The sequence below is a fragment of the Pimephales promelas genome, chromosome 16 (genome assembly GCF_988280905.1).
Source record: "Pimephales promelas chromosome 16, fPimPro1.hap1.1, whole genome shotgun sequence".
Classification (NCBI taxonomy): domain Eukaryota; kingdom Metazoa; phylum Chordata; class Actinopteri; order Cypriniformes; family Leuciscidae; genus Pimephales; species Pimephales promelas.
Window position 1 is genome coordinate 5313263 of NC_142784.1, and position 24955 is coordinate 5338217.

A 24955-nucleotide genomic window follows, 5' to 3' on the forward strand; every position below is an offset into this window, starting at 1 on the left:
TTTGGGATTGTTCTTGGACAGAGAGCCTTGAGACCTTGAATCCAGTTTAAATTGTGCAGAGGCTAGAGCACCTGTCTTTTCTGCCCGCAGAGTGAAAAGCATTACAGTGTTGGAAATGCCCAGATGAAAAACCATCAAGTGGCCCAACCACATAATCATGTGGGCTCTGTGGCGCAATGGATAGCGCATTGGACTTCTAGATTGCAAAATGAGGATATTCAAAGGTTGTGGGTTCGAGTCCAAACAGAGCCGTACCTTTAGCCCTTTTGTCAACCCCATACTGTACAGTGTTGCCCTCAGTTAACAGAAAGCTTTTGAGGCCTCTTGTTCTCAACGTGTTCATTTCAAATAATGTCAATGTAGTTGAAAGGCTTCAAAATGTTGTCTGTTTTGTTTACTACTACATTTGCTTACCAAAACCTCTTGGCTCTTGCACACAAGGACTGGCAGTCACCACAGAGTGGTGCCAGACTTCCTTTCTCTTCCCGCTGCTTAGATGGTCTTTGCAGCTCTTGTGAATGGAGCTCCATAAACATGTTTGATGTGGGTTCTAGGAGTCCAGCTGAACATGGTTGGCCAATAATCACAGAGGCTGGCTGGCCACCCCCCACGCAGTTGTCAACAAACTAGTTTATGCTGTCCAAGGCCTGGTCCACGATTTGCATCTTTTTTTGTGCACAGGCTGGCAGGCGCTGTGGCTTAGTTGGTTAAAGCGCCTGTCTAGTAAACAGGAGATCCTGGGTTCGAATCCCAGCGGTGCCTTTGACTGTGCCCTTCTGTTTCGCAAGGCCTTGAACCCTCGCAATTCTTTGCTTTTCTGAGAACTGACCACAAACGGTGAAACTGAGGCTTCCTTTGCAATTGCTTCCACTTGCAAACCATCCCTGAGCTGTTGTTGAAGGACAGTGTCCCAAGATAACAAATCATAGCATCAAGGCGCCGTGGCTTAGTTGGTCAAAGCGCCTGTCTTGTAAACAGGAGATCCTGGGTTCGAATCCCAGCGGTGCCTCTATCCAGCTAACTTTGCTCTTTGGGATTGTTCTTGGACAGAGAGCCTTGAGACCTTGAATCCAGTTTAAATTGTGCAGAGGCTAGAGCACCTGTCTTTTCTGCCCGCAGAGTGAAAAGCATTACAGTGTTGGAAATGCCCAGATGAAAAACCATCAAGTGGCCCAACCACATAAGCATGTGGGCTCTGTGGCGCAATGGATAGCGCATTGGACTTCTAGATTGCAAAATGAGGACATTCAAAGGTTGTGGGTTCGAGTCCCACCAGAGTCGTACCTTTAGCCCTTTTGTCAACCCCATACTGTACAGTGTTGCCCTCAGTTAACAGAAAGCTTTTGAGGCCTCTTGTTCTCAACGTGTTCATTTCAAATAATGTCAATGTAGTTGAAAGGCTTCAAAATGTTGTCTGTTTTGTTTACTACTACATTTGCTTACCAAAACCTCTTGGCTCTTGCACACAAGGACTGGCAGTCACCACAGAGTGGTGCCAGACTTCCTTTCTCTTCCCGCTGCTTAGATGGTCTTTGTAGCTCTTGTGAATGGAGCTCCATAAACATGTTTGATGTGGGTTCTAGGAGTCCAGCTGAACATGGTTGGCCAATAATCACAGAGGCTGGCTGGCCACCCCCCACGCAGTTGTCAACAAACTAGTTTATGCTGTCCAAGGCCTGGTCCACGATTTGCATCTTTTTTGTGCACATGCTGGCAGGCGCTGTGGCTTAGTTGGTTAAAGCGCCTGTCTCGTAAACAGGAGATCCTGGGTTCGAATCCCAGCGGTGCCTTTGACTGTGCCCTTCTGTTTCGCAAGGCCTTGAACCCTCGCAATTCTTTGCTTTTCTGAGAACTGACCACAAACTGTGAAACTGAGGCTTCCTTTGCAATTGTTTCCACTTGCAAACCATCCCTGAGCTGTTGTTGAAGGACAGTGTCCCAAGATAACAAATCATAGCATCAAGGCGCCGTGGCTTAGTTGGTCAAAGCGCCTGTCTTGTAAACAGGAGATCCTGTGTTCGAATCCCAGCGGTGCCTCTATCCAGCTGACTTTGCTCTTTGGGATTGTTCTTGGACAGAGAGCCTTGAGACCTTGAATCCAGTTTAAATTTGTGCAGAGGCTAGAGCACCTGTCTTTTCTGCCCGAAGAGTGAAAAGCATTACAGTGTTGGAAATGCCCAGATGAAAAACCATCAAGTGGCCCAACCACATAATCATGTGGGCTCTGTGGCGCAATGGATAGTGCATTGGACTTCTAGATTGCAAAATGAGGACATTCAAAGGTTGTGGGTTCGAGTCCCACCAGAGTCGTACCTTTAGCCCTTTTGTCAACCCCATACTGTACAGTGTTGCCCTCAGTTAACAGAAAGCTTTTGAGGCCTCTTGTTCTCAACGTGTTCATTTCAAATAATGTCAATGTAGTTGAAAGGCTTCAAAATGTTGTCTGTTTTGTTTACTACTACATTTGCTTACCAAAACCTCTTGGCTCTTGCACACAAGGACTGGCAGTCACCACAGAGTGGTGCCAGACTTCCTTTCTCTTCCCGCTGCTTAGATGGTCTTTGCAGCTCTTGTGAATGGAGCTCCATAAACATGTTTGATGTGGGTTCTAGGAGTCCAGCTGAACATGGTTGGCCAATAATCACAGAGGCTGGCTGGCCACCCCCCACGCAATTGTCAACAAACTAGTTTATGCTGTCCAAGGCCTTGTCCACGATTTGCATCTTTTTTTGTGCACAGGCTGGCAGGCGCTGTGGCGTAGTTGGTTAAAGCGCCTGTCTAGTAAACAGGAGATCCTGGGTTCGAATCCCAGCGGTGCCTTTGACTGTGCCCTTCTGTTTCGCAAGGCCTTGAACCCTCGCAATTCTTTGCTTTTCTGAGAACTGACCACAAACGGTGAAACTGAGGCTTCCTTTGCAATTGCTTCCACTTGCAAACCATCCCCGAGCTGTTGTTGAAGGACAGTGTCCCAAGATAACAAATCACAGCATCAAGGCGCCGTGGCTTAGTTGGTCAAAGCGCCTGTCTTGTAAACAGGAGATCCTGGGTTCGAATCCCAGCGGTGCCTCTGTCCAGCTAACTTTGCTCTTTGGGATTGTTCTTGGACAGAGAGCCTTGAGACCTTGAATCCAGTTTAAATTGTGCAGAGGCTAGAGCACCTGTCTTTTCTGCCCGCAGAGTGAAAAGCATTACAGTGTTGGAAATGCCCAGTTGAAGGACAGTGTCCCAAGATAACAAATCATAGCATCAAGGCGCCGTGGCTTAGTTGGTCAAAGCGCCTGTCTTGTAAACAGGAGATCCTGTGTTCGAATCCCAGCGGTGCCTCTATCCAGCTGACTTTGCTCTTTGGGATTGTTCTTGGACAGAGAGCCTTGAGACCTTGAATCCAGTTTAAATTTGTGCAGAGGCTAGAGCACCTGTCTTTTCTGCCCGAAGAGTGAAAAGCATTACAGTGTTGGAAATGCCCAGATGAAAAACCATCAAGTGGCCCAACCACATAATCATGTGGGCTCTGTGGCGCAATGGATAGTGCATTGGACTTCTAGATTGCAAAATGAGGACATTCAAAGGTTGTGGGTTCGAGTCCCACCAGAGTCGTACCTTTAGCCCTTTTGTCAACCCCATACTGTACAGTGTTGCCCTCAGTTAACAGAAAGCTTTTGAGGCCTCTTGTTCTCAACGTGTTCATTTCAAATAATGTCAATGTAGTTGAAAGGCTTCAAAATGTTGTCTGTTTTGTTTACTACTACATTTGCTTACCAAAACCTCTTGGCTCTTGCACACAAGGACTGGCAGTCACCACAGAGTGGTGCCAGACTTCCTTTCTCTTCCCGCTGCTTAGATGGTCTTTGCAGCTCTTGTGAATGGAGCTTCATAAACATGTTTGATGTGGGTTCTAGGAGTCCAGCTGAACATGGTTGGCCAATAATCACAGAGGCTGGCTGGCCACCCCCCACGCAGTTGTCAACAAACTAGTTTATGCTGTCCAAGGCCTGGTCCACGATTTGCATCTTTTTTTGTGCACAGGCTGGCAGGCGCTGTGGCTTAGTTGGTTAAAGCGCCTGTCTAGTAAACAGGAGATCCTGGGTTCGAATCCCAGCGGTGCCTTTGACTGTGCCCTTCTGTTTCGCAAGGCCTTGAACCCTCGCAATTCTTTGCTTTTCTGAGAACTGACCACAAACTGTGAAACTGAGGCTTCCTTTGCAATTGTTTCCACTTGCAAACCATCCCTGAGCTGTTGTTGAAGGACAGTGTCCCAAGATAACAAATCATAGCATCAAGGCGCCGTGGCTTAGTTGGTCAAAGTGCCTGTCTTGTAAACAGGAGATCCTGTGTTCGAATCCCAGCGGTGCCTCTATCCAGCTGACTTTGCTCTTTGGGATTGTTCTTGGACAGAGAGCCTTGAGACCTTGAATCCAGTTTAAATTTGTGCAGAGGCTAGAGCACCTGTCTTTTCTGCCCGAAGAGTGAAAAGCATTACAGTGTTGGAAATGCCCAGATGAAAAACCATCAAGTGGCCCAACCACATAATCATGTGGGCTCTGTGGCGCAATGGATAGTGCATTGGACTTCTAGATTGCAAAATGAGGACATTCAAAGGTTGTGGGTTCGAGTCCCACCAGAGTCGTACCTTTAGCCCTTTTGTCAACCCCATACTGTACAGTGTTGCCCTCAGTTAACAGAAAGCTTTTGAGGCCTCTTGTTCTCAACGTGTTCATTTCAAATAATGTCAATGTAGTTGAAAGGCTTCAAAATGTTGTCTGTTTTGTTTACTACTACATTTGCTTACCAAAACCTCTTGGCTCTTGCACACAAGGACTGGCAGTCACCACAGAGTGGTGCCAGACTTCCTTTCTCTTCCCGCTGCTTAGATGGTCTTTGCAGCTCTTGTGAATGGAGCTCCATAAACATGTTTGATGTGGGTTCTAGGAGTCCAGCTGAACATGGTTGGCCAATAATCACAGAGGCTGGCTGGCCACCCCCCACGCAATTGTCAACAAACTAGTTTATGCTGTCCAAGGCCTTGTCCACGATTTGCATCTTTTTTTGTGCACAGGCTGGCAGGCGCTGTGGCGTAGTTGGTTAAAGCGCCTGTCTAGTAAACAGGAGATCCTGGGTTCGAATCCCAGCGGTGCCTTTGACTGTGCCCTTCTGTTTCGCAAGGCCTTGAACCCTCGCAATTCTTTGCTTTTCTGAGAACTGACCACAAACGGTGAAACTGAGGCTTCCTTTGCAATTGCTTCCACTTGCAAACCATCCCCGAGCTGTTGTTGAAGGACAGTGTCCCAAGATAACAAATCACAGCATCAAGGCGCCGTGGCTTAGTTGGTCAAAGCGCCTGTCTTGTAAACAGGAGATCCTGGGTTCGAATCCCAGCGGTGCCTCTGTCCAGCTAACTTTGCTCTTTGGGATTGTTCTTGGACAGAGAGCCTTGAGACCTTGAATCCAGTTTAAATTGTGCAGAGGCTAGAGCACCTGTCTTTTCTGCCCGCAGAGTGAAAAGCATTACAGTGTTGGAAATGCCCAGTTGAAGGACAGTGTCCCAAGATAACAAATCATAGCATCAAGGCGCCGTGGCTTAGTTGGTCAAAGCGCCTGTCTTGTAAACAGGAGATCCTGTGTTCGAATCCCAGCGGTGCCTCTATCCAGCTGACTTTGCTCTTTGGGATTGTTCTTGGACAGAGAGCCTTGAGACCTTGAATCCAGTTTAAATTTGTGCAGAGGCTAGAGCACCTGTCTTTTCTGCCCGAAGAGTGAAAAGCATTACAGTGTTGGAAATGCCCAGATGAAAAACCATCAAGTGGCCCAACCACATAATCATGTGGGCTCTGTGGCGCAATGGATAGTGCATTGGACTTCTAGATTGCAAAATGAGGACATTCAAAGGTTGTGGGTTCGAGTCCCACCAGAGTCGTACCTTTAGCCCTTTTGTCAACCCCATACTGTACAGTGTTGCCCTCAGTTAACAGAAAGCTTTTGAGGCCTCTTGTTCTCAACGTGTTCATTTCAAATAATGTCAATGTAGTTGAAAGGCTTCAAAATGTTGTCTGTTTTGTTTACTACTACATTTGCTTACCAAAACCTCTTGGCTCTTGCACACAAGGACTGGCAGTCACCACAGAGTGGTGCCAGACTTCCTTTCTCTTCCCGCTGCTTAGATGGTCTTTGCAGCTCTTGTGAATGGAGCTTCATAAACATGTTTGATGTGGGTTCTAGGAGTCCAGCTGAACATGGTTGGCCAATAATCACAGAGGCTGGCTGGCCACCCCCCACGCAGTTGTCAACAAACTAGTTTATGCTGTCCAAGGCCTGGTCCACGATTTGCATCTTTTTTTTGTGCACAGGCTGGCAGGCGCTGTGGCTTAGTTGGTTAAAGCGCCTGTCTAGTAAACAGGAGATCCTGGGTTCGAATCCCAGCGGTGCCTTTGACTGTGCCCTTCTGTTTCGCAAGGCCTTGAACCCTCGCAATTCTTTGCTTTTCTGAGAACTGACCACAAACGGTGAAACTGAGGCTTCCTTTGCAATTGCTTCCACTTGCAAACCATCCCCGAGCTGTTGTTGAAGGACAGTGTCCCAAGATAACAAATCATAGCATCAAGGCGCCGTGGCTTAGTTGGTCAAAGCGCCTGTCTTGTAAACAGGAGATCCTGGGTTCGAATCCCAGCGGTGCCTCTATCCAGCTAACTTTGCTCTTTGGGATTGTTCTTGGACAGAGAGCCTTGAGACCTTGAATCCAGTTTAAATTGTGCAGAGGCTAGAGCACCTGTCTTTTCTGCCCGCAGAGTGAAAAGCATTACAGTGTTGGAAATGCCCAGATGAAAAACCATCAAGTGGCCCAACCACATAATCATGTGGGCTCTGTGGCGCAATGGATAGCGCATTGGACTTCTAGATTGCAAAATGAGGATATTCAAAGGTTGTGGGTTCGAGTCCAAACAGAGCCGTACCTTTAGCCCTTTTGTCAACCCCATACTGTACAGTGTTGCCCTCAGTTAACAGAAAGCTTTTGAGGCCTCTTGTTCTCAACGTGTTCATTTCAAATAATGTCAATGTAGTTGAAAGGCTTCAAAATGTTGTCTGTTTTGTTTACTACTACATTTGCTTACCAAAACCTCTTGGCTCTTGCACACAAGGACTGGCAGTCACCACAGAGTGGTGCCAGACTTCCTTTCTCTTCCCGCTGCTTAGATGGTCTTTGCAGCTCTTGTGAATGGAGCTCCATAAACATGTTTGATGTGGGTTCTAGGAGTCCAGCTGAACATGGTTGGCCAATAATCACAGAGGCTGGCTGGCCACCCCCCACGCAGTTGTCAACAAACTAGTTTATGCTGTCCAAGGCCTGGTCCACGATTTGCATCTTTTTTTGTGCACAGGCTGGCAGGCGCTGTGGCTTAGTTGGTTAAAGCGCCTGTCTAGTAAACAGGAGATCCTGGGTTCGAATCCCAGCGGTGCCTTTGACTGTGCCCTTCTGTTTCGCAAGGCCTTGAACCCTCGCAATTCTTTGCTTTTCTGAGAACTGACCACAAACGGTGAAACTGAGGCTTCCTTTGCAATTGCTTCCACTTGCAAACCATCCCTGAGCTGTTGTTGAAGGACAGTGTCCCAAGATAACAAATCATAGCATCAAGGCGCCGTGGCTTAGTTGGTCAAAGCGCCTGTCTTGTAAACAGGAGATCCTGGGTTCGAATCCCAGCGGTGCCTCTATCCAGCTAACTTTGCTCTTTGGGATTGTTCTTGGACAGAGAGCCTTGAGACCTTGAATCCAGTTTAAATTGTGCAGAGGCTAGAGCACCTGTCTTTTCTGCCCGCAGAGTGAAAAGCATTACAGTGTTGGAAATGCCCAGATGAAAAACCATCAAGTGGCCCAACCACATAATCATGTGGGCTCTGTGGCGCAATGGATAGCGCATTGGACTTCTAGATTGCAAAATGAGGACATTCAAAGGTTGTGGGTTCGAGTCCCACCAGAGTCGTACCTTTAGCCCTTTTGTCAACCCCATACTGTACAGTGTTGCCCTCAGTTAACAGAAAGCTTTTGAGGCCTCTTGTTCTCAACGTGTTCATTTCAAATAATGTCAATGTAGTTGAAAGGCTTCAAAATGTTGTCTGTTTTGTTTACTACTACATTTGCTTACCAAAACCTCTTGGCTCTTGCACACAAGGACTGGCAGTCACCACAGAGTGGTGCCAGACTTCCTTTCTCTTCCCGCTGCTTAGATGGTCTTTGTAGCTCTTGTGAATGGAGCTCCATAAACATGTTTGATGTGGGTTCTAGGAGTCCAGCTGAACATGGTTGGCCAATAATCACAGAGGCTGGCTGGCCACCCCCCACGCAGTTGTCAACAAACTAGTTTATGCTGTCCAAGGCCTGGTCCACGATTTGCATCTTTTTTGTGCAAATGCTGGCAGGCGCTGTGGCTTAGTTGGTTAAAGCGCCTGTCTCGTAAACAGGAGATCCTGGGTTCGAATCCCAGCGGTGCCTTTGACTGTGCCCTTCTGTTTCGCAAGGCCTTGAACCCTCGCAATTCTTTGCTTTTCTGAGAACTGACCACAAACTGTGAAACTGAGGCTTCCTTTGCAATTGTTTCCACTTGCAAACCATCCCTGAGCTGTTGTTGAAGGACAGTGTCCCAAGATAACAAATCATAGCATCAAGGCGCCGTGGCTTAGTTGGTCAAAGCGCCTGTCTTGTAAACAGGAGATCCTGTGTTCGAATCCCAGCGGTGCCTCTATCCAGCTGACTTTGTTCTTTGGGATTGTTCTTGGACAGAGAGCCTTGAGACCTTGAATCCAGTTTAAATTTGTGCAGAGGCTAGAGCACCTGTCTTTTCTGCCCGAAGAGTGAAAAGCATTACAGTGTTGGAAATGCCCAGATGAAAAACCATCAAGTGGCCCAACCACATAATCATGTGGGCTCTGTGGCGCAATGGATAGTGCATTGGACTTCTAGATTGCAAAATGAGGACATTCAAAGGTTGTGGGTTCGAGTCCCACCAGAGTCGTACCTTTAGCCCTTTTGTCAACCCCATACTGTACAGTGTTGCCCTCAGTTAACAGAAAGCTTTTGAGGCCTCTTGTTCTCAACGTGTTCATTTCAAATAATGTCAATGTAGTTGAAAGGCTTCAAAATGTTGTCTGTTTTGTTTACTACTACATTTGCTTACCAAAACCTCTTGGCTCTTGCACACAAGGACTGGCAGTCACCACAGAGTGGTGCCAGACTTCCTTTCTCTTCCCGCTGCTTAGATGGTCTTTGCAGCTCTTGTGAATGGAGCTCCATAAACATGTTTGATGTGGGTTCTAGGAGTCCAGCTGAACATGGTTGGCCAATAATCACAGAGGCTGGCTGGCCACCCCCCACGCAATTGTCAACAAACTAGTTTATGCTGTCCAAGGCCTTGTCCACGATTTGCATCTTTTTTTGTGCACAGGCTGGCAGGCGCTGTGGCGTAGTTGGTTAAAGCGCCTGTCTAGTAAACAGGAGATCCTGGGTTCGAATCCCAGCGGTGCCTTTGACTGTGCCCTTCTGTTTCGCAAGGCCTTGAAACCTCGCAATTCTTTGCTTTTCTGAGAACTGACCACAAACGGTGAAACTGAGGCTTCCTTTGCAATTGCTTCCACTTGCAAACCATCCCCGAGCTGTTGTTGAAGGACAGTGTCCCAAGATAACAAATCACAGCATCAAGGCGCCGTGGCTTAGTTGGTCAAAGCGCCTGTCTTGTAAACAGGAGATCCTGGGTTCGAATCCCAGCGGTGCCTCTGTCCAGCTAACTTTGCTCTTTGGGATTGTTCTTGGACAGAGAGCCTTGAGACCTTGAATCCAGTTTAAATTGTGCAGAGGCTAGAGCACCTGTCTTTTCTGCCCGCAGAGTGAAAAGCATTACAGTGTTGGAAATGCCCAGTTGAAGGACAGTGTCCCAAGATAACAAATCATAGCATCAAGGCGCCGTGGCTTAGTTGGTCAAAGCGCCTGTCTTGTAAACAGGAGATCCTGTGTTCGAATCCCAGCGGTGCCTCTATCCAGCTGACTTTGCTCTTTGGGATTGTTCTTGGACAGAGAGCCTTGAGACCTTGAATCCAGTTTAAATTTGTGCAGAGGCTAGAGCACCTGTCTTTTCTGCCCGAAGAGTGAAAAGCATTACAGTGTTGGAAATGCCCAGATGAAAAACCATCAAGTGGCCCAACCACATAATCATGTGGGCTCTGTGGCGCAATGGATAGTGCATTGGACTTCTAGATTGCAAAATGAGGACATTCAAAGGTTGTGGGTTCGAGTCCCACCAGAGTCGTACCTTTAGCCCTTTTGTCAACCCCATACTGTACAGTGTTGCCCTCAGTTAACAGAAAGCTTTTGAGGCCTCTTGTTCTCAACGTGTTCATTTCAAATAATGTCAATGTAGTTGAAAGGCTTCAAAATGTTGTCTGTTTTGTTTACTACTACATTTGCTTACCAAAACCTCTTGGCTCTTGCACACAAGGACTGGCAGTCACCACAGAGTGGTGCCAGACTTCCTTTCTCTTCCCGCTGCTTAGATGGTCTTTGCAGCTCTTGTGAATGGAGCTCCATAAACATGTTTGATGTGGGTTCTAGGAGTCCAGCTGAACATGGTTGGCCAATAATCACAGAGGCTGGCTGGCCACCCCCCACGCAGTTGTCAACAAACTAGTTTATGCTGTCCAAGGCCTGGTCCACGATTTGCATCTTTTTTTGTGCACAGGCTGGCAGGCGCTGTGGCTTAGTTGGTTAAAGCGCCTGTCTAGTAAACAGGAGATCCTGGGTTCGAATCCCAGCGGTGCCTTTGACTGTGCCCTTCTGTTTCGCAAGGCCTTGAACCCTCGCAATTCTTTGCTTTTCTGAGAACTGACCACAAACGGTGAAACTGAGGCTTCCTTTGCAATTGCTTCCACTTGCAAACCATCCCTGAGCTGTTGTTGAAGGACAGTGTCCCAAGATAACAAATCATAGCATCAAGGCGCCGTGGCTTAGTTGGTCAAAGCGCCTGTCTTGTAAACAGGAGATCCTGGGTTCGAATCCCAGCGGTGCCTCTATCCAGCTAACTTTGCTCTTTGGGATTGTTCTTGGACAGAGAGCCTTGAGACCTTGAATCCAGTTTAAATTGTGCAGAGGCTAGAGCACCTGTCTTTTCTGCCCGCAGAGTGAAAAGCATTACAGTGTTGGAAATGCCCAGATGAAAAACCATCAAGTGGCCCAACCACATAATCATGTGGGCTCTGTGGCGCAATGGATAGCGCATTGGACTTATAGATTGCAAAATGAGGACATTCAAAGGTTGTGGGTTCGAGTCCAAACAGAGTCGTACCTTTAGCCCTTTTGTCAACCCCATACTGTACAGTGTTGCCCTCAGTTAACAGAAAGCTTTTGAGGCCTCTTGTTCTCAACGTGTTCATTTCAAATAATGTCAATGTAGTTGAAAGGCTTCAAAATGTTGTCTGTTTTGTTTACTACTACATTTGCTTACCAAAACCTCTTGGCTCTTGCACACAAGGACTGGCAGTCACCACAGAGTGGTGCCAGACTTCCTTTCTCTTCCCGCTGCTTAGATGGTCTTTGTAGCTCTTGTGAATGGAGCTCCATAAACATGTTTGATGTGGTTTCTAGGAGTCCAGCTGAACATGGTTGGCCAATAATCATAGAGGCTGGCTGGCCACCCCCCACGCAGTTGTCAACAAACTAGTTTATGCTGTCCAAGGCCTGGTCCACGATTTGCATCTTTTTTGTGCACAGGCTGGCGGGCGCTGTGGCTTAGTTGGTTAAAGCGCCTGTCTAGTAAACAGGAGATCCTGGGTTCGAATCCCAGCGGTGCCTTTGACTGTGCCCTTCTGTTTTGCAAGGCCTTGAACCCTCGCAATTCTTTGCTTTTCTGAGAACTGACCACAAACGGTGAAACTGAGGCTTGCTTTGCAATTTTTTTCCACTTGCAAACCATCCCTGAGCTGTTGTTAAAGGACAGTGTCCCAAGATAACAAATCATAGCATCAAGGCGCTGTGGCTTAGTTGGTCAAAGCGCCTGTCTTGTAAACAGGAGATCCTGGGTTCGAATCCCAGCGGTGCCTCTATCCAGCTGACTTTGCTCTTTGGGATTGTTCTTGGACAGAGAGCCTTGAGACCTTGAATCCAGTTTAAATTGTGCAGAGGCTAGAGCACCTGTCTTTTCTGCCCGCAGAGTGAAAAGCATTACAGTGTTGGAAATGCCCAGATGAAAAACCATCAAGTGGCCCAACCACATAATCATGTGGGCTCTGTGGCGCAATGGATAGTGCATTGGAATTCTAGATTGCAAAATGAGGACATTCAAAGGTTGTGGGTTCGAGTCCCACCAGAGTCGTACCTTTAGCCCTTTTGTCAACCCCATACCGTACAGTGTTGCCCTCAGTTAACAGAAAGCTTTTGAGGCCTCTTGTTCTCAACGTGTTCATTTCAAATAATGTCAATGTAGTTGAAAGGCTTCAAAATGTTGTCTGTTTTGTTTACTACTACATTTGCTTACCAAAACCTCTTGGCTCTTGCACACAAGGACTGGCAGTCACAACAGAGTGGTGCCAGACTTCCTTTCTCTTCCCGCTGCTTAGATGGTCTTTGCAGCTCTTGTGAATGGAGCTCCATAAACATGTTTGATGTGGGTTCTAGGAGTCCAGCTGAACATGATTGGCCAATAATCACAGAGGCTGGCTGGCCACCCCCCACGCAGTTGTCAACAAACTAGTTTATGCTATCCAAGGCCTGGTCCACGATTTGCATCTTTTTTGTGCACAGGCTGGCAGAAGCTGTGGCTTAGTTGGTTAAAGCGCCTGTCTAGTAAACAGGAGATCCTGGGTTCGAATCCCAGCGGTGCCTTTGACTGTGCCCTTCTGTTTCGCAAGGCCTTAAACCCTCGCAATTCTTTGCTTTTCTGAGAACTGACCACAAACGGTGAAACTGAGGCTTCCTTTGCAATTGCTTCCACTTGCAAACCATCCCTGAGCTGTTGTTGAAGGACAGTGTCCCAAGATAACAAATCATAGCATCAAGGCGCCGTGGCTTAGTTGGTCAAAGCGCCTGTCTTGTAAACAGGAGATCCTGGGTTCGAATCCCAGCGGTGCCTCTATCCAGCTAACTTTGCTCTTTGGGATTGTTCTTGGACAGAGAGCCTTGAGACCTTGAATCCAGTTTAAATTGTGCAGAGGCTAGAGCACCTGTCTTTTCTGCCCGCAGAGTGAAAAGCATTACAGTGTTGGAAATGCCCAGATGAAAAACCATCAAGTGGCCCAACCACATAATCATGTGGGCTCTGTGGCGCAATGGATAGCGCATTGGACTTCTAGATTGCAAAATGAGGACATTCAAAGGTTGTGGGTTCGAGCCCTTTTGTCAACCCCATACTGTACAGTGTTGCCCTCAGTTAACAGAAAGCTTTTGAGGCCTCTTGTTCTCAACGTGTTCATTTCAAATAATGTCAATGTAGTTGAAAGGCTTCAAAATGTTGTCTGTTTTGTTTACTACTACATTTTCTTACCAAAACCTCTTGGCTCTTGCACACAAGGACTGGCAGTCACCACAGAGTGGTGCCAGACTTCCTTTCTCTTCCCGCTGCTTAGATGGTCTTTGCAGCTCTTGTGAATGGAGCTCCATAAACATGTTTGATGTGGGTTCTAGGAGTCCAGCTGAACATGGTTGGCCAATAATCACAGAGGCTGGCTGGCCACCCCCCACGCAGTTGTCAACAAACTAGTTTATGCTGTCCAAGGCCTTGTCCACGATTTGCATCTTTTTTTGTGCACAGGCCTGTCTAGTAAACAGGAGATCCTGGGTTCGAATCCCAGCGGTGCCTTTGACTGTACCCTTCTGTTTCGCAAGGCCTTGAACCCTCGCAATTCTTTGCTTTTCTGAGAACTGACCACAAACGGTGAAACTGAGGCTTCCTTTGCAATTGCTTCCACTTGCAAACCATCCCTGAGCTGTTGTTGAAGGACAGTGTCCCAAGATAACAAATCATAGCATCAAGGCGCCGTGGCTTAGTTGGTCAAAGCGCCTGTCTTGTAAACAGGAGATCCTGGGTTCGAATCCCAACGGTGCCTCTATCCAGCTGACTTTGTTCTTTGGGATTGTTCTTGGACAGAGAGCCTTGAGACTTTGAATCCAGTTTAAATTGTGCAGAGGCTAGAGCGCCTGTCTTTTCTGCCCGCAGAGTGAAAAGCATTACAGTGTTGGGAATGCCCAGATGAAAAACCATCAAGTGGCCCAACCACACAATCATGTGGGTTCTCTGGCGCAATGGATAGCGCATTGGATTTCTAGATTGCAAAATGAGGACATTCAAAGGTTGTGGGTTCGAGTCCCTTTAGCCGTTTTGTCAACCCCATACTGTACAGTGTTGCCCTCAGTTAACAGAAAGCTTTTGAGGCCTCTTGTTCTCAACGTGTTCATTTCAAATAATGTTAATGTAGTTGAAAGGCTTCAAAATGTTGTCTGTTTGTTTACTACTACATTTTCTTACCAAAATCTCTTGGCTCTTGCACACAAGGACTGGCAGTCACCACAGAGTGGTGCCAGACTTCCTTTCTCTTCCCGCTGCTTAGATGGTCTTTGCAGCTCTTGTGTATGGAGCTCCATAAACATGTTTGTTGTGGGTTCTAGGAGTCCTGCTGAACATGGTTGGCCAATAATCACAGAGGCTGGCTGGCCACCCCATAGTTTATGCTGTCCAAGGCCTGGTCCACGATTTGCATCTTTTTTGTGCACAGGCAGGCGCTGTGGCTTAGTTGGTTAAAGCGCCTGTCTCGTAAACAGGAGATCCTGGGTTCGAATCCCAGCGGTGCCTTTGACTGTGCCCTTCTGTTTCGCAAGGCCTTGAACCCTTGCAATTCTTTGCTTTTCTGAGATCTGACCACAAACGGTGAAACTGAGGCTTCCTTTGCAATTGTTTCCACTTGCAAACCATCCCTGAGCTGTTGTTGAAGGACAGTGTCCCAAGATAACAAATCATAGCATCAAGGCGCTGTGGCTTAGTTGGTCAAAGCGCCTGTCTTGTAAACAGGAGATCCTGGGTTCGAATCCCAGCGGTGCCTCTATCCAGCTGACTTTGCTCTTTGGGATTGTTCTTGGACAGAGAGCCTTGAGACCTTGAATCCAGTTTAAATTGTGCAGAGGCTAGAACACCTGTCATTTCTGCCCGCAGAGTGAAAAGCATTACAGTGTTGGAAATGCCCAGATGAAAAACCATCAAGTGGCCCAACCACATAATCATGTGGGCGCAATGGATAGCGCATTGGACTTCTAGATTGCAAAATGAGGACATTCAAAGGTTGTGGGTTCGAGTCCCACCAGAGTCGTACCTTTAGCCCTTTTGTCAACCCCATACTGTACAGTGTTGCCCTCAGTTAACAGAAAGCTTTTGAGGCCTCTTGTTCTCAACGTGTTCATTTCAAATAATGTCAATGTAGTTGAAAGGCTTCAAAATGTTGTCTGTTTTGTTTACTACTACATTTGCTTACCAAAACCTCTTGGCTCTTGCACACAAGGACTGGCAGTCACCACAGAGTGGTGCCAGACTTCCTTTCTCTTCCCGCTGCTTAGATGGTCTTTGCAGCTCTTGTGAATGGAGCTCCATAAACATGTTTCATGTGGGTTCTAGGAGTCCAGCTGAACATGGTTGGCCAATAATCACAGAGGCTGGCTGGCCACCCCATAGTTTATGCTGTCCAAGTCCTGGTCCACGATTTGCATCTTTTTTGTGCACAGGCTGGCAGGCGCTGTGGCTTAGTTGGTTAAAGCGCCTGTCTAGTAAACAGGAGATCCTGGGTTCGACTCCCAGCGGTGCCTCTGACTGTGCCCTTCTGTTTCGCAAGGCCTTGAACCCTCGCAATTCTTTGCTTTTCTGAGAACTGACCACAAACGGTGAAACTGAGGCTTCCTTTGCAATTGCTTCCACTTGCAAACCATCCCTGAGCTGTTGTTGAAGGACAGTGTCCCAAGATAACAAATCATAGCATCAAGGCGCTGTGGCTTAGTTGGTCAAAGTGCCTGTCTTGTAAACAGGAGATCCTGGGTTCGAATCCCAGCGGTGCCTCTATCCAGCTGACTTTGCTCTTTGGGATTGTTCTTGGACAGAGAGCCTTGAGACCTTGAATCCAGTTTAAATTGTGCAGAGGCTAGAGCACCTGTCTTTTCTGCCCGCAGAGTGAAAAGCATTACAGTGTTGGAAATGCCCAGATGAAAAACCATCAAGTGGCCCAACCACATAATCATGTGGGATCTGTGGCGCAATGGATAGCGCATTGGACTTCTAGATTGCAAAATGAGGACATTCAAAGGTTGTGGGTTCGAGTCATACCTTTAGCCCTTTTTTCAACCCCATACTGTACAGTGTTGCCCTCAGTTAACAGAAAGCTTTTGAGGCCTCTTGTTTTCAACGTGTTCATTTCAAATAATGTCAATGTAGTTGAAAGGCTTCAAAATGTTGTCTGTTTTGTTTACTACTACATTTGCTTACCAAAACCTCTTGGCTCTTGCACACATGGACTGGCAGTCACCACAGAGTGGTGCCAGACTTCCTTTCTCTTCCCGCTGCTTAGATGGTCTTTGCAGCTGTTGTGAATGGAGCTCCATAAACATGTTTGTTGTGGGTTCTAGGAGTCCAGCTGAACATGGTTGGCCAATAATCACAGAGGCTGGCTGGCCACCCCATAGTTTATGCTGTCCAAGTCCTGGTCCACGATTTGCATCTTTTTTGTGCACAGGCTGGCAGGCGCTGTGGCTTAGTTGGTTAAAGCGCCTGTCTAGTAAACAGGAGATCCTGGGTTCGAATCCCAGCGGTGCCTTTGACTGTGCCCTTCTGTTTCGCAAGGCCTTGAACCCTCGCAATTCTTTGCTTTTCTGAGAACTGACCACAAACGGTGAAACTGAGGCTTCCTTTGCAATTGCTTCCACTTGCAAACCATCCCTGAGCTGTTGTTGAAGGACAGTGTCCCAAGATAACAAATCATAGCATCAAGGCGCTGTGGCTTAGTTGGTCAAAGCGCCTGTCTTGTAAACAGGAGATCCTGGGTTCGAATCCCAGCGGTGCCTCTATCCAGCTAACTTTGCTCTTTGGGATTGTTCTTCGACAGAGAGCCTTGAGACCTTGAATCCAGTTTAAATTGTGCAGAGGCTAGAGCACCTGTCTTTTCTGCCCGCAGAGTGAAAAGCATTACAGTGTTGGAAATGCCCAGATGAAAAACCATCAAGTGGCCCAACCACATAATCATGTGGGCTCTGTGGCGCAATGGATAGCGCATTGGACTTCTAGATTGCAAAATGAGGACATTCAAAGGTTGTGGGTTCGAGTCCCACCAGAGTCGTACCTTTAGCCCTTTTGTCAACCCCATACTGTACAGTGTTGCCCTCAGTTAACAGAAAGCTTTTGAGGCCTCTTGTTTTCAACGTGTTCATTTCAAATAATGTCAATGTAGTTGAAAGGCTTCAAAATGTTGTCTGTTTTGTTTACTACTACATTTGCTTACCAAAACCTCTTGGCTCTTGCACACATGGACTGGCAGTCACCACAGAGTGGTGCCAGACTTCCTTTCTCTTCCCGCTGCTTAGATGGTCTTTGCAGCTGTTGTGAATGGAGCTCCATAAACATGTTTGTTGTGGGTTCTAGGAGTCCAGCTGAACATGGTTGGCCAATAATCACAGAGGCTGGCTGGCCACCCCATAGTTTATGCTGTCCAAGTCCTGGTCCACGATTTGCATCTTTTTTGTGCACAGGCTGGCAGGCGCTGTGGCTTAGTTGGTTAAAGCGCCTGTCTAGTAAACAGGAGATCCTGGGTTCGAATCCCAGCGGTGCCTTTGACTCTGCCCTTCTGTTTCGCAAGGCCTTGAACCCTCGCAATTCTTTGCTTTTCTGAGAACTGACCACAAACGGTGAAACTGAGGCTTCCTTTGCAATTGCTTCCACTTGCAAACCATCCCTGAGCTGTTGTTGAAGGACAGTGTCCCAAGATAACAAATCATAGCATCAAGGCGCTGTGGCTTAGTTGGTCAAAGTGCCTGTTTTGTAAACAGGAGATCCTGGGTTCGAATCCCAGCGGTGCCTCTATCCAGCTGACTTTGCTCTTTGGGATTGTTCTTGGACAGAGAGCCTTGAGACCTTGAATCCAGTTTAAATTGTGCAGAGGCTAGAGCACCTGTCTTTTCTGCACGCAGAGTGAAAAGCATTACAGTGTTGGAAATGTCCAGATGAAAAACCATCAAGTGGCCCAACCACATAATCATGTGGGCTCTGTGGCGCAATGGATAGCGCATTGGACTTCTAGATTGCAAAATGAGGACATTCAAAGGTTGTGGGTTCGAGTCGTACCTTTAGCCCTTTTGTCAACCCCATACTGTACAGTGTTGCCCTCAGTTAACAGAAAGCTTTTGAGGCCTCTTGTTTTCAACGTGTTCATTTCAAATAATGTCAATGTAGTTGAAAGGCTTCAAAATGTTGTCTGTTTTGTTTACTACTACATTTGCTTACCAAAACCTCTTGGCTCTTGCACACAAGGACTGGCAGTCACCACAGAGTGGTGCCAGACTTCCTTTCTCTTCCCGCTGCTTAGATGGTCTTTGCAGCTCTTGTGAATGGAGCTCCATAAACATGTTTGATGTGGGTTCTAGGAGTCCAGCTGAACATGGTTGGCCAATAATCACAGAGGCTGGCTGGCCACCCCATAGTTTATGCTGTCCAAGTCCTGGTCCACGAATTGCATCTTTTTTGTGCACAGGCTGGCAGGCGCTGTGGCTTAATTGGTTAAAGCGCCTGTCTAGTAAACAGGAGATCCTGGGTTCGAATCCCAGCGGTGCCTTTGACTGTGCCCTTCTGTTTCGCAAGGCCTTGAACCCTCGCAATTCTTTGCTTTTCTGAGAACTGACCACAAACGGTGAAACTGAGGCTTCCTTTGCAATTGCTTCCACTTGCAAACCATCCCTGAGCTGTTGTTGAAGGACAGTGTCCCAAGATAACAAATCATAGCATCAAGGCGCCGTGGCTTAGTTGGTCAAAGCGCCTGTCTTGTAAACAGGAGATCCTGGGTTCGAATCCCAGCGGTGCCTCTATCCAGCTAACTTTGCTCTTTGTGATTGTTCTTCGACAGAGAGCCTTGAGACCTTGAATCCAGTTTAAATTGTGCAGAGGCTAGAGCACCTGTCTTTTCTGCCCGCAGAGTGAAAAGCATTACAGTGTTGGAAATGCCCAGATGAAAAACCATCAAGTGGCCCAACCACATAATCATGTGGGCTCTGTGGCGCAATGGATAGCGCATTGGACTTCTAGATTGCAAAATGAGGACATTCAAAGGTTGTGGGTTCGAGTCCCACCAGAGTCGTACCTTTAGCCCTTTTGTCAACCCCATACTGTACAGTGTTGCCCTCAGTTAACAGAAAGCTTTTGAGGCCTCTTGTTCTCAACGTGTTCATTTCAAATAATGTCAATGTAGTTGAAAGGCTTCAAAATGTTGTCTGTTTTGTTTACTACTACATTTGCTTACCAAAACCTCTTGGCTCTTGCACACAAGGACTGGCAGTCACCACAGAGTGGTGCCAGACTTCCTTTCTCTTCCCGCTGCTTAGATGGTCTTTGCAGCTCTTGTGAATGGAGCTCCATAAACATGTTTCATGTGGGTTCTAGGAGTCCAGCTGAACATGGTTGGCCAATAATCACAGAGGCTGGCTGGCCACCCCATAGTTTATGCTGTCCAAGTCCTGGTCCACGATTTGCATCTTTTTTGTGCACAGGCTGGCAGGCGCTGTGGCTTAGTTGGTTAAAGCGCCTGTCTAGTAAACAGGAGATCCTGGGTTCGAATCCCAGCGGTGCCTTTGACTGTGCCCTTCTGTTTCGCAAGGCCTTGAACCCTCGCAATTCTTTGCTTTTCTGAGAACTGACCACAAACGGTGAAACTGAGGCTTCCTTTGCAATTGCTTCCACTTGCAAACCATCCCTGAGCTGTTGTTGAAGGACAGTGTCCCAAGATAACAAATCACAGCATCAAGGCGCTGTGGCTTAGTTGGTCAAAGCGCCTGTCTTGTAAACAGGAGATCCTGGGTTCGAATCCCAGCGGTGCCTCTATCCAGCTGACTTTGCTCTTTGGGATTGTTCTTGGACAGAGAGCCTTGAGACCTTGAATCCAGTTTAAATTGTGCAGAGGCTAGAGCACCTGTCTTTTCTGCCCGCAGAGTGAAAAGCATTACAGTGTTGGAAATGCCCAGATGAAAAACCATCAAGTGGCCCAACCACATAATCATGTGGGCTCTGTGGCGCAATGGATAGCGCATTGGACTTCTAGATTGCAAAATGAGGACATTCAAAGGTTGTGGGTTCGAGTCCCACCAGAGTCGTACCTTTAGCCCTTTTGTCAACCCCATACTGTACAGTGTTGCCCTCAGTTAACAGAAAGCTTTTGAGGCCTCTTGTTCTCAACGTGTTCATTTCAAATAATGTCAATGTAGTTGAAAGGCTTCAAAATGTTGTCTGTTTTGTTTACTACTACATTTGCTTACCAAAAAACCTCTTGGCTCTTGCACTCAAGGACTGGCAGTCACCACAGAGTGGTGCCAGACTTCCTTTCTCTTCCCGCTGCTTAGATGGTCTTTGCAGCTCTTGTGAATGGAGCTCCATAAACATGTTTGATGTGGGTTCTAGGAGTCCAGCTGAACATGGTTGGCCAATAATCACAGATGCTGGCTGGCCACCCCATAGTTTATGCTGTCCAAGTCCTGGTCCACGATTTGCATCTTTTTTGTGGACAGGCTGGCAGGCGCTGTGGCTTAGTTGGTTAAAGCGCCTGTCTAGTAAACAGGAGATCCTGGGTTCGAATCCCAGCGGTGCCTTTGACTGTGCCCTTCTGTTTCGCAAGGCCTTGAACCCTTGCAATTCTTTGCTTTTTTGAGAACTGACCACAAACGGTGAAACTGAGGCTTCATTTGCAATTGCTTCCACTTGCAAACCATCCCTGAGCTGTTGTTGAAGGACAGTGTCCCAAGATAACAAATCATAGCATCAAGGCGCCATGGCTTAGTTGGTCAAAGCGCCTGTCTTGTAAACAGGAGATCCTGGGTTCGAATCCCAGCGGTGCCTCTATCCAGCTGACTTTGCTCTTTGGGATTGTTCTTGGACAGAGAGCCTTGAGACCTTGAATCCAGTTTAAATTGTGCAGAGGCTAGAGCACCTGTCTTTTCTGCCCGCAGAGTGAAAAGCATTACAGTGTTGGAAATGCCCAGATGAAAAACCATCAAGTGGCCCAACCACATAATCATGTGGGCTCTGTGGCGCAATGGATAGCGCATTGGACTTCTAGATTGCAAAATGAGGACATTCAAAGGTTGTGGGTTCGAGTCCCACCAGAGTCGTACCTTTAGCCCTTTTGTCAACCCCATACTGTACAGTGTTGCCCTCAGTTAACAGAAAGCTTTTGAGGCCTCTTGTTCTCAACGTGTTCATTTCAAATAATGTCAATGTAGTTGAAAGGCTTCAAAATGTTGTCTGTTTTGTTTACTACTACATTTGCTTACCAAAACCTCTTGGCTCTTGCACACATGGACTGGCAGTCACCACAGAGTGGTGCCAGACTTCCTTTCTCTTCCCGCTGCTTAGATGGTCTTTGCAGCTGTTGTGAATGGAGCTCCATAAATATGTTTGTTGTGGGTTCTAGGAGTCCAGCTGAACATGGTTGGCCAATAATCACAGAGGCTGGCTGGCCACCCCATAGTTTATGCTGTCCAAGGCCTGGTCCACGATTTGCATCTTTTTTGTGCACATGCTGGCAGGCGCTGTGGCTTAGTTGGTTAAAGCGCTTGTCTCGTAAACAGGAGATCCTGGGTTCGAATCCCAGCGGTGCCTTTGACTGTGCCCTTCTGTTTCGCAAGGCCTTGAACCCTCGCAATTCTTTGCTTTTCTGAGAACTGACCACAAACGGTGAAACTGAGGCTTCATTTGCAATTGCTTCCACTTGCAAACCATCCCTGAGCTGTTGTTGAAGGACAGTGTCCCAAGATAACAAATCATAGCATCAAGGCGCCGTGGCTTAGTTGGTCAAAGCGCCTGTCTTGTAAACAGGAGATCCTGGGTTCGAATCCCAGCGGTGCCTCTATCCAGCTGACTTTGCTCTTTGGGATTGTTCTTGGACAGAGAGCCTTGAGACCTTGAATCCAGTTTAAATTGTGCAGAGGCTAGAGCACCTGTCTTTTCTGCCCGCAGAGTGAAAAGCATTACAGTGTTGGAAATGCCCAGATGAAAAACCATCAAGTGGCCCAACCACATAATCATGTGGGCTCTGTGGCGCAATGGATAGCGCATTGGACTTCTAGATTGCAAAATGAGGACATTCAAAGGTTGTGGGTTCGAGTCCCACCAGAGTCGTACCTTTAGCCCTTTTGTCAACCCCATACTGTACAGTGTTGCCCTCAGTTAACAGAAAGCTTTTGAGGCCTCTTGTTCTCAACGTGTTCATTTCAAATAATGTCAATGTAGTTGAAAGGCTTCAAAATGTTGTCTGTTTTGTTTACTACTACATTTGCTTACCAAAACCTCTTGGCTCTTGCACACATGGACTGGCAGTCACCACAGAGTGGTGCCAGACTTCTTTTCTCTTCCCGCTGCTTAGATGGTCTTTGCAGCTGTTGTGAATGGAGCTCCATAAATATGTTTGTTGTGGGTTCTAGGAGTCCAGCTGAACATGGTTGGCCAATAATCACAGAGGCTGGCTGGCCACCCCATAGTTTATGCTGTCCAAGGCCTGGTCCACGATTTGCATATTTTTTGTGCACATGCTGGCAGGCGCTGTGGCTTAGTTGGTTAAAGCGCTTGTCTCGTAAACAGGAGATCCTGGGTTCGAATCCCAGCGGTGCCTTTGACTGTGCCCTTCTGTTTCGCAAGGCCTTGAACCCTCGCAATTCTTTGCTTTTCTGAGAACTGACCACAAACTGTGAAACTGAGGCTTCCTTTGCAATTGTTTCCACTTGCAAACCATCCCTGAGCTGTTGTTGAAGGACAGTGTCCCAAGATAACAAATCATAGCATCAAGGCGCCGTGGCTTAGTTGGTCAAAGCGCCTGTCTTGTAAACAGGAGATCCTGGGTTCGAATCCCAGCGGTGCCTCTATCCAGCTGACTTTGCTCTTTGGGATTATTCTTGGACAGAGAGCCTTGAGACCTTGAATCCAGTTTAAATTTGTGCAGTGGCTAGAGCACCTGTCTTTTCTGCCCGCAGAGTGAAAAGCATTACAGTGTTGGAAATGCCCAGATGAAAAACCATCAAGTGGCCCAACCACATAATCATGTGGGCTCTGTGGCGCAATGGATAGTGCATTGGACTTCTAGATTGCAAAATGAGGACATTCAAAGGTTGTGGGCCTTTAGCCCTTTTGTGAACCCCATACTGTACAGTGTTGCCCTCAGTTAACAGAAAGCTTTTGAGGCCTCTTGTTCTCAACGTGTTCATTTCAAATAATGTCAATGTAGTTGAAAGGCTTCAAAATGTTGTCTGTTTTGTTTACTACTACATTTGCTTACCAAAACCTCTTGGCTCTTGCACACAAGGACTGGCAGTCACCACAGAGTGGTGCCAGACTTCCTTTCTCTTCCCGCTGCTTAGATGGTCTTTGCAGCTCTTGTGAATGGAGCTCCATAAACATGTTTCATGTGGGTTCTAGGAGTCCAGCTGAACATGGTTGGCCAATAATCACAGAGGCTGGCTGGCCACCCCATAGTTTATGCTGTCCAAGTCCTGGTCCACGATTTGCATCTTTTTTGTGCACAGGCTGGCAGGCGCTGTGGCTTAGTTGGTTAAAGCGCCTGTCTAGTAAACAGGAGATCCTGGGTTCGAATCCCAGCGGTGCCTTTGACTGTGCCCTTCTGTTTCGCAAGGCCTTGAACCCTCGCAATTCTTTGCTTTTCTGAGAACTGACCACAAACGGTGAAACTGAGGCTTCCTTTGCAATTGCTTCCACTTGCAAACCATCCCTGAGCTGTTGTTGAAGGACAGTGTCCCAAGATAACAAATCACAGCATCAAGGCGCTGTGGCTTAGTTGGTCAAAGCGCCTGTCTTGTAAACAGGAGATCATGGGTTCGAATCCCAGCGGTGCCTCTATCCAGCTGACTTTGCTCTTTGGGATTGTTCTTGGACAGAGAGCCTTGAGACCTTGAATCCAGTTTAAATTGTGCAGAGGCTAGAGCACCTGTCTTTTCTGCCCGCAGAGTGAAAAGCATTACAGTGTTGGAAATGCCCAGATGAAAAACCATCAAGTGGCCCAACCACATAATCATGTGGGCTCTGTGGCGCAATGGATAGCGCATTGGACTTCTAGATTGCAAAATGAGGACATTCAAAGGTTGTGGGTTCGAGTCCCACCAGAGTCGTACCTTTAGCCCTTTTGTCAACCCCATACTGTACAGTGTTGCCCTCAGTTAACAGAAAGCTTTTGAGGCCTCTTGTTCTCAACGTGTTCATTTCAAATAATGTCAATGTAGTTGAAAGGCTTCAAAATGTTGTCTGTTTTGTTTACTACTACATTTGCTTACCAAAACCTCTTGGCTCTTGCACACAAGGACTGGCAGTCACCACAGAGTGGTGCCAGACTTCCTTTCTCTTCCCGCTGCTTAGATGGTCTTTGCAGCTCTTGTGAATGGAGCTCCATAAACATGTTTCATGTGGGTTCTAGGAGTCCAGCTGAACATGGTTGGCCAATAATCACAGAGGCTGGCTGGCCACCCCATAGTTTATGCTGTCCAAGTCCTGGTCCACGATTTGCATCTTTTTTGTGCACAGGCTGGCAGGCGCTGTGGCTTAGTTGGTTAAAGCGCCTGTCTAGTAAACAGGAGATCCTGGGTTCGAATCCCAGCGGTGCCTTTGACTGTGCCCTTCTGTTTCGCAAGGCCTTGAACCCTCGCAATTCTTTGCTTTTCTGAGAACTGACCACAAACGGTGAAACTGAGGCTTCCTTT

At 47.3% G+C, this 24955-nt stretch overlaps 64 non-coding genes across 64 annotated transcripts; all 64 read left to right on the forward strand.

Moving 5' to 3' along the window:
- Window positions 1-688: 688 nt before the first annotated feature.
- trnat-agu (transfer RNA threonine (anticodon AGU)) lies at window positions 689-762 on the forward strand. The gene has a single exon. It is a non-coding gene; the product is annotated as a tRNA-Thr (tRNA).
- A 173-nt stretch (window positions 763-935) lies between these two features.
- trnat-ugu (transfer RNA threonine (anticodon UGU)) lies at window positions 936-1009 on the forward strand. Its single transcript has one exon. It is a non-coding gene; the product is annotated as a tRNA-Thr (tRNA).
- A 182-nt stretch (window positions 1010-1191) lies between these two features.
- On the forward strand, window positions 1192-1281 carry trnar-ucu (transfer RNA arginine (anticodon UCU)). The gene is given in 2 exon segments: window positions 1192-1228; window positions 1246-1281. It is a non-coding gene; the product is annotated as a tRNA-Arg (tRNA).
- Window positions 1282-1716: 435 nt separating this feature from the next.
- On the forward strand, window positions 1717-1790 carry trnat-cgu (transfer RNA threonine (anticodon CGU)). The gene has a single exon. It is a non-coding gene; the product is annotated as a tRNA-Thr (tRNA).
- A 173-nt stretch (window positions 1791-1963) lies between these two features.
- Window positions 1964-2037, forward strand: trnat-ugu (transfer RNA threonine (anticodon UGU)). The gene has a single exon. It is a non-coding gene; the product is annotated as a tRNA-Thr (tRNA).
- Window positions 2038-2220: 183 nt separating this feature from the next.
- Window positions 2221-2310, forward strand: trnar-ucu (transfer RNA arginine (anticodon UCU)). Its single transcript is given in 2 exon segments — window positions 2221-2257; window positions 2275-2310. It is a non-coding gene; the product is annotated as a tRNA-Arg (tRNA).
- Window positions 2311-2746: 436 nt separating this feature from the next.
- trnat-agu (transfer RNA threonine (anticodon AGU)) lies at window positions 2747-2820 on the forward strand. The gene has a single exon. It is a non-coding gene; the product is annotated as a tRNA-Thr (tRNA).
- Window positions 2821-2993: 173 nt separating this feature from the next.
- trnat-ugu (transfer RNA threonine (anticodon UGU)) lies at window positions 2994-3067 on the forward strand. Its single transcript has one exon. It is a non-coding gene; the product is annotated as a tRNA-Thr (tRNA).
- Window positions 3068-3250: 183 nt separating this feature from the next.
- Window positions 3251-3324, forward strand: trnat-ugu (transfer RNA threonine (anticodon UGU)). Its single transcript has one exon. It is a non-coding gene; the product is annotated as a tRNA-Thr (tRNA).
- Window positions 3325-3507: 183 nt separating this feature from the next.
- Window positions 3508-3597, forward strand: trnar-ucu (transfer RNA arginine (anticodon UCU)). Its single transcript is given in 2 exon segments — window positions 3508-3544; window positions 3562-3597. It is a non-coding gene; the product is annotated as a tRNA-Arg (tRNA).
- A 436-nt stretch (window positions 3598-4033) lies between these two features.
- trnat-agu (transfer RNA threonine (anticodon AGU)) lies at window positions 4034-4107 on the forward strand. Its single transcript has one exon. It is a non-coding gene; the product is annotated as a tRNA-Thr (tRNA).
- A 173-nt stretch (window positions 4108-4280) lies between these two features.
- trnat-ugu (transfer RNA threonine (anticodon UGU)) lies at window positions 4281-4354 on the forward strand. The gene has a single exon. It is a non-coding gene; the product is annotated as a tRNA-Thr (tRNA).
- A 183-nt stretch (window positions 4355-4537) lies between these two features.
- Window positions 4538-4627, forward strand: trnar-ucu (transfer RNA arginine (anticodon UCU)). Its single transcript is given in 2 exon segments — window positions 4538-4574; window positions 4592-4627. It is a non-coding gene; the product is annotated as a tRNA-Arg (tRNA).
- A 436-nt stretch (window positions 4628-5063) lies between these two features.
- Window positions 5064-5137, forward strand: trnat-agu (transfer RNA threonine (anticodon AGU)). Its single transcript has one exon. It is a non-coding gene; the product is annotated as a tRNA-Thr (tRNA).
- Window positions 5138-5310: 173 nt separating this feature from the next.
- trnat-ugu (transfer RNA threonine (anticodon UGU)) lies at window positions 5311-5384 on the forward strand. Its single transcript has one exon. It is a non-coding gene; the product is annotated as a tRNA-Thr (tRNA).
- Window positions 5385-5567: 183 nt separating this feature from the next.
- On the forward strand, window positions 5568-5641 carry trnat-ugu (transfer RNA threonine (anticodon UGU)). The gene has a single exon. It is a non-coding gene; the product is annotated as a tRNA-Thr (tRNA).
- Window positions 5642-5824: 183 nt separating this feature from the next.
- On the forward strand, window positions 5825-5914 carry trnar-ucu (transfer RNA arginine (anticodon UCU)). The gene is given in 2 exon segments: window positions 5825-5861; window positions 5879-5914. It is a non-coding gene; the product is annotated as a tRNA-Arg (tRNA).
- Window positions 5915-6351: 437 nt separating this feature from the next.
- On the forward strand, window positions 6352-6425 carry trnat-agu (transfer RNA threonine (anticodon AGU)). Its single transcript has one exon. It is a non-coding gene; the product is annotated as a tRNA-Thr (tRNA).
- Window positions 6426-6598: 173 nt separating this feature from the next.
- Window positions 6599-6672, forward strand: trnat-ugu (transfer RNA threonine (anticodon UGU)). Its single transcript has one exon. It is a non-coding gene; the product is annotated as a tRNA-Thr (tRNA).
- Window positions 6673-7380: 708 nt separating this feature from the next.
- trnat-agu (transfer RNA threonine (anticodon AGU)) lies at window positions 7381-7454 on the forward strand. Its single transcript has one exon. It is a non-coding gene; the product is annotated as a tRNA-Thr (tRNA).
- Window positions 7455-7627: 173 nt separating this feature from the next.
- trnat-ugu (transfer RNA threonine (anticodon UGU)) lies at window positions 7628-7701 on the forward strand. Its single transcript has one exon. It is a non-coding gene; the product is annotated as a tRNA-Thr (tRNA).
- Window positions 7702-7883: 182 nt separating this feature from the next.
- On the forward strand, window positions 7884-7973 carry trnar-ucu (transfer RNA arginine (anticodon UCU)). Its single transcript is given in 2 exon segments — window positions 7884-7920; window positions 7938-7973. It is a non-coding gene; the product is annotated as a tRNA-Arg (tRNA).
- Window positions 7974-8408: 435 nt separating this feature from the next.
- trnat-cgu (transfer RNA threonine (anticodon CGU)) lies at window positions 8409-8482 on the forward strand. The gene has a single exon. It is a non-coding gene; the product is annotated as a tRNA-Thr (tRNA).
- Window positions 8483-8655: 173 nt separating this feature from the next.
- On the forward strand, window positions 8656-8729 carry trnat-ugu (transfer RNA threonine (anticodon UGU)). The gene has a single exon. It is a non-coding gene; the product is annotated as a tRNA-Thr (tRNA).
- Window positions 8730-8912: 183 nt separating this feature from the next.
- Window positions 8913-9002, forward strand: trnar-ucu (transfer RNA arginine (anticodon UCU)). Its single transcript is given in 2 exon segments — window positions 8913-8949; window positions 8967-9002. It is a non-coding gene; the product is annotated as a tRNA-Arg (tRNA).
- A 436-nt stretch (window positions 9003-9438) lies between these two features.
- On the forward strand, window positions 9439-9512 carry trnat-agu (transfer RNA threonine (anticodon AGU)). Its single transcript has one exon. It is a non-coding gene; the product is annotated as a tRNA-Thr (tRNA).
- A 173-nt stretch (window positions 9513-9685) lies between these two features.
- trnat-ugu (transfer RNA threonine (anticodon UGU)) lies at window positions 9686-9759 on the forward strand. The gene has a single exon. It is a non-coding gene; the product is annotated as a tRNA-Thr (tRNA).
- Window positions 9760-9942: 183 nt separating this feature from the next.
- trnat-ugu (transfer RNA threonine (anticodon UGU)) lies at window positions 9943-10016 on the forward strand. The gene has a single exon. It is a non-coding gene; the product is annotated as a tRNA-Thr (tRNA).
- Window positions 10017-10199: 183 nt separating this feature from the next.
- trnar-ucu (transfer RNA arginine (anticodon UCU)) lies at window positions 10200-10289 on the forward strand. The gene is given in 2 exon segments: window positions 10200-10236; window positions 10254-10289. It is a non-coding gene; the product is annotated as a tRNA-Arg (tRNA).
- Window positions 10290-10725: 436 nt separating this feature from the next.
- Window positions 10726-10799, forward strand: trnat-agu (transfer RNA threonine (anticodon AGU)). The gene has a single exon. It is a non-coding gene; the product is annotated as a tRNA-Thr (tRNA).
- A 173-nt stretch (window positions 10800-10972) lies between these two features.
- trnat-ugu (transfer RNA threonine (anticodon UGU)) lies at window positions 10973-11046 on the forward strand. Its single transcript has one exon. It is a non-coding gene; the product is annotated as a tRNA-Thr (tRNA).
- Window positions 11047-11753: 707 nt separating this feature from the next.
- Window positions 11754-11827, forward strand: trnat-agu (transfer RNA threonine (anticodon AGU)). Its single transcript has one exon. It is a non-coding gene; the product is annotated as a tRNA-Thr (tRNA).
- Window positions 11828-12001: 174 nt separating this feature from the next.
- trnat-ugu (transfer RNA threonine (anticodon UGU)) lies at window positions 12002-12075 on the forward strand. The gene has a single exon. It is a non-coding gene; the product is annotated as a tRNA-Thr (tRNA).
- Window positions 12076-12257: 182 nt separating this feature from the next.
- Window positions 12258-12347, forward strand: trnar-ucu (transfer RNA arginine (anticodon UCU)). The gene is given in 2 exon segments: window positions 12258-12294; window positions 12312-12347. It is a non-coding gene; the product is annotated as a tRNA-Arg (tRNA).
- Window positions 12348-12778: 431 nt separating this feature from the next.
- Window positions 12779-12856, forward strand: trnat-agu (transfer RNA threonine (anticodon AGU)). The gene has a single exon. It is a non-coding gene; the product is annotated as a tRNA-Thr (tRNA).
- Window positions 12857-13029: 173 nt separating this feature from the next.
- Window positions 13030-13103, forward strand: trnat-ugu (transfer RNA threonine (anticodon UGU)). The gene has a single exon. It is a non-coding gene; the product is annotated as a tRNA-Thr (tRNA).
- An 899-nt stretch (window positions 13104-14002) lies between these two features.
- trnat-ugu (transfer RNA threonine (anticodon UGU)) lies at window positions 14003-14076 on the forward strand. The gene has a single exon. It is a non-coding gene; the product is annotated as a tRNA-Thr (tRNA).
- Window positions 14077-14745: 669 nt separating this feature from the next.
- Window positions 14746-14819, forward strand: trnat-cgu (transfer RNA threonine (anticodon CGU)). Its single transcript has one exon. It is a non-coding gene; the product is annotated as a tRNA-Thr (tRNA).
- A 173-nt stretch (window positions 14820-14992) lies between these two features.
- trnat-ugu (transfer RNA threonine (anticodon UGU)) lies at window positions 14993-15066 on the forward strand. The gene has a single exon. It is a non-coding gene; the product is annotated as a tRNA-Thr (tRNA).
- A 680-nt stretch (window positions 15067-15746) lies between these two features.
- On the forward strand, window positions 15747-15820 carry trnat-agu (transfer RNA threonine (anticodon AGU)). The gene has a single exon. It is a non-coding gene; the product is annotated as a tRNA-Thr (tRNA).
- Window positions 15821-15993: 173 nt separating this feature from the next.
- Window positions 15994-16067, forward strand: trnat-ugu (transfer RNA threonine (anticodon UGU)). The gene has a single exon. It is a non-coding gene; the product is annotated as a tRNA-Thr (tRNA).
- Window positions 16068-16744: 677 nt separating this feature from the next.
- Window positions 16745-16818, forward strand: trnat-agu (transfer RNA threonine (anticodon AGU)). Its single transcript has one exon. It is a non-coding gene; the product is annotated as a tRNA-Thr (tRNA).
- Window positions 16819-16991: 173 nt separating this feature from the next.
- On the forward strand, window positions 16992-17065 carry trnat-ugu (transfer RNA threonine (anticodon UGU)). Its single transcript has one exon. It is a non-coding gene; the product is annotated as a tRNA-Thr (tRNA).
- Window positions 17066-17247: 182 nt separating this feature from the next.
- On the forward strand, window positions 17248-17337 carry trnar-ucu (transfer RNA arginine (anticodon UCU)). The gene is given in 2 exon segments: window positions 17248-17284; window positions 17302-17337. It is a non-coding gene; the product is annotated as a tRNA-Arg (tRNA).
- Window positions 17338-17753: 416 nt separating this feature from the next.
- trnat-agu (transfer RNA threonine (anticodon AGU)) lies at window positions 17754-17827 on the forward strand. Its single transcript has one exon. It is a non-coding gene; the product is annotated as a tRNA-Thr (tRNA).
- A 173-nt stretch (window positions 17828-18000) lies between these two features.
- trnat-ugu (transfer RNA threonine (anticodon UGU)) lies at window positions 18001-18074 on the forward strand. Its single transcript has one exon. It is a non-coding gene; the product is annotated as a tRNA-Thr (tRNA).
- Window positions 18075-18751: 677 nt separating this feature from the next.
- trnat-agu (transfer RNA threonine (anticodon AGU)) lies at window positions 18752-18825 on the forward strand. The gene has a single exon. It is a non-coding gene; the product is annotated as a tRNA-Thr (tRNA).
- A 173-nt stretch (window positions 18826-18998) lies between these two features.
- Window positions 18999-19072, forward strand: trnat-ugu (transfer RNA threonine (anticodon UGU)). The gene has a single exon. It is a non-coding gene; the product is annotated as a tRNA-Thr (tRNA).
- A 182-nt stretch (window positions 19073-19254) lies between these two features.
- On the forward strand, window positions 19255-19344 carry trnar-ucu (transfer RNA arginine (anticodon UCU)). Its single transcript is given in 2 exon segments — window positions 19255-19291; window positions 19309-19344. It is a non-coding gene; the product is annotated as a tRNA-Arg (tRNA).
- A 416-nt stretch (window positions 19345-19760) lies between these two features.
- On the forward strand, window positions 19761-19834 carry trnat-agu (transfer RNA threonine (anticodon AGU)). The gene has a single exon. It is a non-coding gene; the product is annotated as a tRNA-Thr (tRNA).
- Window positions 19835-20007: 173 nt separating this feature from the next.
- Window positions 20008-20081, forward strand: trnat-ugu (transfer RNA threonine (anticodon UGU)). The gene has a single exon. It is a non-coding gene; the product is annotated as a tRNA-Thr (tRNA).
- Window positions 20082-20263: 182 nt separating this feature from the next.
- On the forward strand, window positions 20264-20353 carry trnar-ucu (transfer RNA arginine (anticodon UCU)). Its single transcript is given in 2 exon segments — window positions 20264-20300; window positions 20318-20353. It is a non-coding gene; the product is annotated as a tRNA-Arg (tRNA).
- A 418-nt stretch (window positions 20354-20771) lies between these two features.
- Window positions 20772-20845, forward strand: trnat-agu (transfer RNA threonine (anticodon AGU)). Its single transcript has one exon. It is a non-coding gene; the product is annotated as a tRNA-Thr (tRNA).
- Window positions 20846-21018: 173 nt separating this feature from the next.
- trnat-ugu (transfer RNA threonine (anticodon UGU)) lies at window positions 21019-21092 on the forward strand. The gene has a single exon. It is a non-coding gene; the product is annotated as a tRNA-Thr (tRNA).
- Window positions 21093-21274: 182 nt separating this feature from the next.
- On the forward strand, window positions 21275-21364 carry trnar-ucu (transfer RNA arginine (anticodon UCU)). Its single transcript is given in 2 exon segments — window positions 21275-21311; window positions 21329-21364. It is a non-coding gene; the product is annotated as a tRNA-Arg (tRNA).
- Window positions 21365-21780: 416 nt separating this feature from the next.
- Window positions 21781-21854, forward strand: trnat-cgu (transfer RNA threonine (anticodon CGU)). Its single transcript has one exon. It is a non-coding gene; the product is annotated as a tRNA-Thr (tRNA).
- Window positions 21855-22027: 173 nt separating this feature from the next.
- trnat-ugu (transfer RNA threonine (anticodon UGU)) lies at window positions 22028-22101 on the forward strand. The gene has a single exon. It is a non-coding gene; the product is annotated as a tRNA-Thr (tRNA).
- A 182-nt stretch (window positions 22102-22283) lies between these two features.
- trnar-ucu (transfer RNA arginine (anticodon UCU)) lies at window positions 22284-22373 on the forward strand. The gene is given in 2 exon segments: window positions 22284-22320; window positions 22338-22373. It is a non-coding gene; the product is annotated as a tRNA-Arg (tRNA).
- Window positions 22374-22789: 416 nt separating this feature from the next.
- On the forward strand, window positions 22790-22863 carry trnat-cgu (transfer RNA threonine (anticodon CGU)). The gene has a single exon. It is a non-coding gene; the product is annotated as a tRNA-Thr (tRNA).
- Window positions 22864-23036: 173 nt separating this feature from the next.
- On the forward strand, window positions 23037-23110 carry trnat-ugu (transfer RNA threonine (anticodon UGU)). Its single transcript has one exon. It is a non-coding gene; the product is annotated as a tRNA-Thr (tRNA).
- Window positions 23111-23777: 667 nt separating this feature from the next.
- On the forward strand, window positions 23778-23851 carry trnat-agu (transfer RNA threonine (anticodon AGU)). Its single transcript has one exon. It is a non-coding gene; the product is annotated as a tRNA-Thr (tRNA).
- Window positions 23852-24024: 173 nt separating this feature from the next.
- Window positions 24025-24098, forward strand: trnat-ugu (transfer RNA threonine (anticodon UGU)). Its single transcript has one exon. It is a non-coding gene; the product is annotated as a tRNA-Thr (tRNA).
- Window positions 24099-24280: 182 nt separating this feature from the next.
- trnar-ucu (transfer RNA arginine (anticodon UCU)) lies at window positions 24281-24370 on the forward strand. The gene is given in 2 exon segments: window positions 24281-24317; window positions 24335-24370. It is a non-coding gene; the product is annotated as a tRNA-Arg (tRNA).
- Window positions 24371-24786: 416 nt separating this feature from the next.
- Window positions 24787-24860, forward strand: trnat-agu (transfer RNA threonine (anticodon AGU)). The gene has a single exon. It is a non-coding gene; the product is annotated as a tRNA-Thr (tRNA).
- The last annotated feature ends 95 nt before the right edge of the window (window positions 24861-24955 follow it).